At 33.9% G+C, this 6444-nt stretch overlaps 1 protein-coding gene across 1 annotated transcript in view; it reads left to right on the top strand.

Annotated features, from left to right (window-relative positions):
- Positions 1-6444, top strand: part of LOC106874937 (NAD(P)H-hydrate epimerase) — an 871776-nt gene that overhangs the window by 251629 nt on the left and 613703 nt on the right. The gene's annotated exons all lie outside the window — the stretch shown is intronic.

The following is a 6444-nucleotide window of genomic DNA, read 5'->3' as shown; positions in this document are numbered from 1 at the left end:
TATATAGGATAAATTCTTTATAAGAATTTATCAAGTAGTCAGTGTGAAAACCTTCTGAGGGAAAAATTATAAATTATAAATTTTTCCCTTATACCTGGATATAGCTCATTCAATAAGAACTCACTACTTGAATGGACCATAAACAAAACTTGACTGTAAAAAGGATTTCGATAATCCTTTCAAGTGGTGCTATTAAGTTAGACATGGCCTGGACCAATCTTTGGCTGAAACATATCTAAGTTTTTTCTAAGTTTTATATATGTATTTCTGTTTAAAAGAAAACTCAGAAACGGGTAATCAAATTTTTATAAAATATTACTGGTTTCGATGTATATGTCCAACTTATTCCATCAGTCACTTTTAGCCAAATTTATAGAGAAAGTGTTGTAGGAGGGAACCATGATGGCAAATGCAAGAAGGTGATGGAGGGAGAATAATAGAAGCGAAGCAAATCCAGAGGAATGGGAAAATGATGGGGAGAGGGGGTGAGAGAGAGAGAGAGAGAGGAAAAGAATGATGGTCACTATAAGGAATGCTGGTAAGGAGGAGAGAGCCAGGATGATATAAAAAAAAAGTGTGTTGTAAGTGGGTAAGTGGTAGAAGAGAGAGAGAGAGAGAGGTGAGAGGAGAGCTCTGGGATAAAGAATGTTTAGGGAGAGAAAATGATGGATGTCAATTGAGAGTGACAGATGAGAGAATGACATGAGTGTGAGTGATTGAAGCAATGAAGATTAATGGTGAAAGAATAGGAATTATAAATGTCAATAATGAGTGATAGTGTGAGTGATGAATGTGCGTGTGTGTGTGTGTGTGTGTGTGCGTACGTACGAGAGAGAGAGAGAGAGAGTGTTGGTTGGGCACTGGAAATTTGTCCTAAAGATTAATAGTTGAATGGAAAAGGATTCTATTTGTATCATAAGAAAAAAATAATTTTTCGGTTAAGAAGTAATATTAGTTTTGTTTGTTACTTACTACTAATGCATACTCACCACTTTCTCAAAACAAAATATACAATATGGAGGCAAAGTAGCTGATTTCCTTTTGAGCATTGGACCTCTCAGAGGCAATGACCGAGACTTTTGGTATTATGTTGTGCTTGAGAAGAAGACCCATTGAGCTGAGCAAAATTGCAATCGTGGCAGATACTGGTTTCATGCAAATGGCACCTATACCAGTAGTACATAAAAGCGCTCATTACACTCTTGGAGTGGTTGGCATTAAGAAGGGCATCCAGCCATAGAAAACCATGCCAAATCAGACTGGAATCTGGTGCAGCCTTCCAGTTTACCAGCCCTGGTCAAACCATCCAATCCATGCCAGCAAGGACAATGAATGTTAAATGATCATGATGATGAATATTTTCTACTATTGGCACAATAGTATTCCAATAATGATAATAATAATAATAATAATAACATCAAAAAATACCTTAGGAATGAGAACCCAGGTTCGAAATTTCCTCAAGACACCTGATGAAGGCTGGAGGGTATATCAGCCGAAACGTTGTGTTAACAACAAACAAGATGAGGACAAATATTCGTCAATTGTAAATAATGTAAATAATTCCTCATCTCTTAAATATAGAACTGCATTATTATCATTATCATTATCATTATCATTATCATTATCATTATTATTGTTATTCTTATTATTGTTATTCTTATTATTGTTATTCTTATTATTGTTATTCTTATTATTGTTATTCTTATAGTTAGCAAGAAGGCAGCAAGCTGGCAGAATCATTAGCATACTGGGAAAAATGCTTAGTAACATTTTGTCCACCTTCAAGTTCTGAGTTCAAATTCCACTGAAGTAGACTTTGCTTTCATCCTTTTGAAGTCAATAAAATAAGTACCTGTTGACCACTGGGGTCCATGTAATCACCATGTGTTGAGAGGAATTCTTTGGGATTTGGATAATTTGGGTGGTTCATTCAACATCCTAAAACAACCTTTATTCAGGGACCTTTTGTACAGGATGGGCTACTCAACCCTAAGAAAATTCTAACTGGTTTCACCTGCAAGGTCATGCACTGTTTATCTTATCTTGATATGGGATCACCATGTGGCTCACATGTGTTTGTGATACATGTGCCTGGTGTACCCTAATCATCATGATGGATGTACTGGACTTCATATATTTTATCCCAGTGTCACTTTGATGGCATGCACTGCTCTCTCACTCAATAATAATAATAATAATAATAATAATAATAATAATATTAATAATAATAATAATAATAATAATAATGTAGAATATATTTGCAATAAACAAATAAATTTTATTAATAATTTATCATAAATTTATTCTTATTTAACTGAGCATTAAAAGCATGGAACAAACTCGATGTTGCATTAATTCAGCATTTTCACCAAGGATCTTAATTATTTACCTTATGTAGACATTAAATGATTAATTACATCAACTTATATTTACCGTATGTCATTTTGTATGCAAAACTTCCTTCATTGATTAGTTTTAGGAAACAAATTAGCAATCATGGGTCATTTCTGATACAAACTGCATCATCTCAACCATAATACCATACTGAAATAATGAAATAACGACCTCTGTAGTTATTTTAATCTCACCCAGAAGCAAGTTTATTTAATTAACCAATAGTAGAACTGACTTAAGATGTAACTAGGGATTAGATTGTTAGAGTAATCAATAATTATTCCCCTTTGGGGTTGAAGTCTTACAGAATTGACTATTTCGTGAGAAGTATCATAAACTTGCTGCTATTAATATTGTCAGAGCTATTGTACTTCTTTTCCTTTGTCTTTTCTTTGTCTATTTTCATTTGTTGTTGTTGTTTTTGTTTTTGTATTTTCAACAAATGTTTATCTAATATAGTCAGGGAATGTGCATCAAAGTGTGGAGATACCAAGGGTGTTAATATAGATGTACTTAATTGTATTGGTGTGTATCAGAGCATAAAAATTAATGTTTGTGTGTATAGGTGTATGTATTCATTTATACAGTGTTGTCTAATTCTCAGTTGATATTGATCTATCAAGTCTTTAATTAAAGACGTTCCAACCATGATCAGCTCATCGGTTTAAAGATAAGCATGACTGCATTATTGAATATTTTATTTCTGTTACAAAGATGGTAAGGGCTAAGTTAGTGGGTGGAAATGTGGCTTCTGTTTCTAGCAACCACAAAGGGATTTCCTCATTATTTTAATATATAGATTCTGCATACATGTGTGCTTATGTATGTCTGAATGCTTAAAAGCCATGAAATGCATATATGTATATGTGTATGTATTTTTTATTCGGTTGATGTATATTTACACACACACATATGAGGGGTTACTGAAAAGTTCCTGGCTTTAAGTAAAAGAAAATACAGGAGGATCAGTTAAGTATGATTTTATTTAGCATATTCCCCTCTCAGACTTACACGCTTATTGCAGTGGTCTTTCAGTTTTTCCAAGCCCTATAAAAGAACTTGGAAGGTTGGGCCTCCAACAAGGCCATTCGCGATACCCTCAAAGCCAGTAACTTTTCAGAACCACTTATATATATATATATATTTATTTATATCAAAATAAGCAACAGGATATCAAGTTGTGATGCAGTACGACCGTTTCAAGCAGCTTCATTTAATTGAACAATGCAATCAGTGCCATCTTCAGCTGCACAAATAAATAGAATTTTAACCAGTTGGACACATTAATATAATTTTTCTCAGATACTTTAAAAGAGCAGGAGGATGGAAGAAATTCATGTTGTCACTATTGTAGCTAAGACTAGACTACACTTCCAAGAATTGCATGAAGCCCATTGGGGTCATAGCTTGTAAAGAATTGGGATTCATTTCTAATTCATTTATCTCTTTATCAACTACTAAATCTAAGACTAAAGGATTGTGTCTGTTTAGAATAAAGGGCAAGAGTGAGTTGACAGCTCATGGATAGGTATGGTCATAAATATTGTCATATGTAGCCCTTTTCATCAGGGAGGAAAGAAGACATTAGGAGTAGTCAATTGTATATAGAGTAAATGTTCGTGCATTTTTAAAATTTATTTCATGTATATTTATACACACACACACACACACATGCACACAGACACACATATAACTGTGTGTGTGTGTGTTTCTCTATGTATATTCTGATTTTTTTAATATTCAAATTTTCTCGAAGCAAGATAGTGGATAATAGAAAATAATGCAAATTTACTTGCTTTTCAATTTTGAATGATCTTTACAGGAATTTTTTTTTCCTTTGTTAATATACATAAAACAGCTTTTAAAATTTAGACATTTTTTTTTTGTGAATCGTTGCAGCAACTTTCGGTTTTGAATTTGCATTGCAAGAATTTTGATCTGAAACTATGTTAAAACCGTTATTGTTATATTTTGGAAGATTCATAATTAACAAAATCTATAAACACTCTCACCAGTTGTTGTTTGTCTATATTTCACTTCTCTTTCTCTTTCCACGGCAAAAAAAAATCTCCCAAAATATTTTTCACTGTATCGGTTTGTAAGCTTTTCAATGGATGTACATGTTTTTTTATTTTTTTATTTTAAATATTCAGTTTTTTAGTTTGTAACTATAGAAAAATGAGCCAAAAGCTAAAAACCAAGTATTTAAAAGAAAAAAATAAACACCCACCGAGAAGGCTACAGTTCAGTGTAGTGAAACACTTTTATAGACATAAACAAACATCAACTGCCTTGGAAAATAAAAATAGGTGAAATATTGACAAGCAATGATCAGTGTGTGTTTATAGGTTTTATTAAGTATGACTTCCTGCAGCCCATACCAGCATGGACAACAGACGTTAAATGATGATGTTGATGATGATGATGATGAAACTTGTGTAGGTTGAACTATGTAAAATGTTAGAGAAAGAAACCTCACTGTTTCTTGCAATACATACCAATACATACATCTAAAGCAGAATTTTTTGCAGGTGCCCTAAATACACTATTGTGGCTCCCAAATTTAATATTTTGTTATGTGGGCCCCAAAAGCTATTTAGTCACAAGAAATTCTTGGGAAAGCTAAATAGCAGAAGATTTACAAAGAAGCTCACCTCTGGCAAGTGTTTCAGCTTTTAATTCCTTTAGGACCATGAGGACCATCCTGTGTCTGTGTCATGACTCATGGAAATTCCTCTGCTCCTTAATTCTGTGTTGCTGTCTGCATTGTAACCTTCCTGGTTGGTCAAAGTGCCCCAGAGCCAAGGTACCTTGGCTGTTTCAAGCAGGTGAATGTGAGATGCCAGTTAACTGTAAGTTAAATTATGTCTTTTGAATCCGCTTCCTTTCTTCCTTGTCTAGATCTAATTGGAACTCTTTGTAACTGCTTCTGCCATTAGCTTGAAAACCTCATAAAAGATTTTAAGCCTTAAGCATTCTAATTCTTCTTTTGACATGTATTAGGCAGAATGATGGATATACTGCAATATCTCATTAATTATGGAACTTGCACGACATTGTTCATAATTATGTTTCTCAAAGTTAATAACAAGGCAAAATGGGTGGTGTATGCATGTGTGTGAGAGATAGAGAAAGAAAATAGAGTATGCATATGTATAGGGGTATATGTATGCATGTGTATAGGGGTATATGTATGCATATGTATAGGGGTATATGTATGCATGTGTATGCGAGAGAGTGAGAGAGATAAAGATACATTTAACATTTAAACCAGCCATATCCAACCATACCTGGCCAATACATTCCATCTGTTTTAGGTTAAAACTGGCCAGATTCTGCCTCTTACACCTACTCTACCATGTCGTTCTAAAAATAAACAGTCACATTATCAAAATCGCAAAGTTACAAGATAATGCATGAATAATTCTAAATAATGTAAATAGATAAAGATTGCATTCGACAGAGTAATCTGAATACTAAAGGATTAAATAGATATAGCCCAAAGCATCAGCTTCTTTTTTCTCTTTTTACTACAAACAAGATTATTGACACACAACAACCTCTCCTAGGCTTAGCATTACTGGAGTCAATCTAATCGACAGACCCCCTCCCCAAAACTTTCGGGCCTTGTGCCTAGAGTAGAAAAGACTTTAAGGAGAGTGGCTCTTTTGGGTCAACTGTATAAGCTTGTAAGGCCTGGAAAGTGTGTAGGGGTGACAAACTCATGGACTGCCCCCCCCCCCCCGTGGCACACACTTATGCTGTACCACTCTATTTCTGATAGGTCAAACCATTACAGGAAGGAGGCTCCTTCAGATGCTGTACTCTGTAAGCATTGCATTGTGGTTTGTACCATGTGGTTCATTGCTTTTGAGTGAAGAAAATATAACTGAACAAAAATCAAAAGTTAATTCCATTATCAGAATTGATCAATATAAATTCTCACCTAGATCAATAAAGATACACGATAAATTTATTAAATCTTTAATAGAATTCTCAATTTCTTCATGCTAATAGACTACCTGTGTATAGAAATATAACAAATTT

This window comes from Octopus bimaculoides, chromosome 18, assembly GCF_001194135.2.
Source record: "Octopus bimaculoides isolate UCB-OBI-ISO-001 chromosome 18, ASM119413v2, whole genome shotgun sequence".
Classification (NCBI taxonomy): domain Eukaryota; kingdom Metazoa; phylum Mollusca; class Cephalopoda; order Octopoda; family Octopodidae; genus Octopus; species Octopus bimaculoides.
This window is presented reverse-complemented; position numbering and strand designations above follow the sequence as displayed.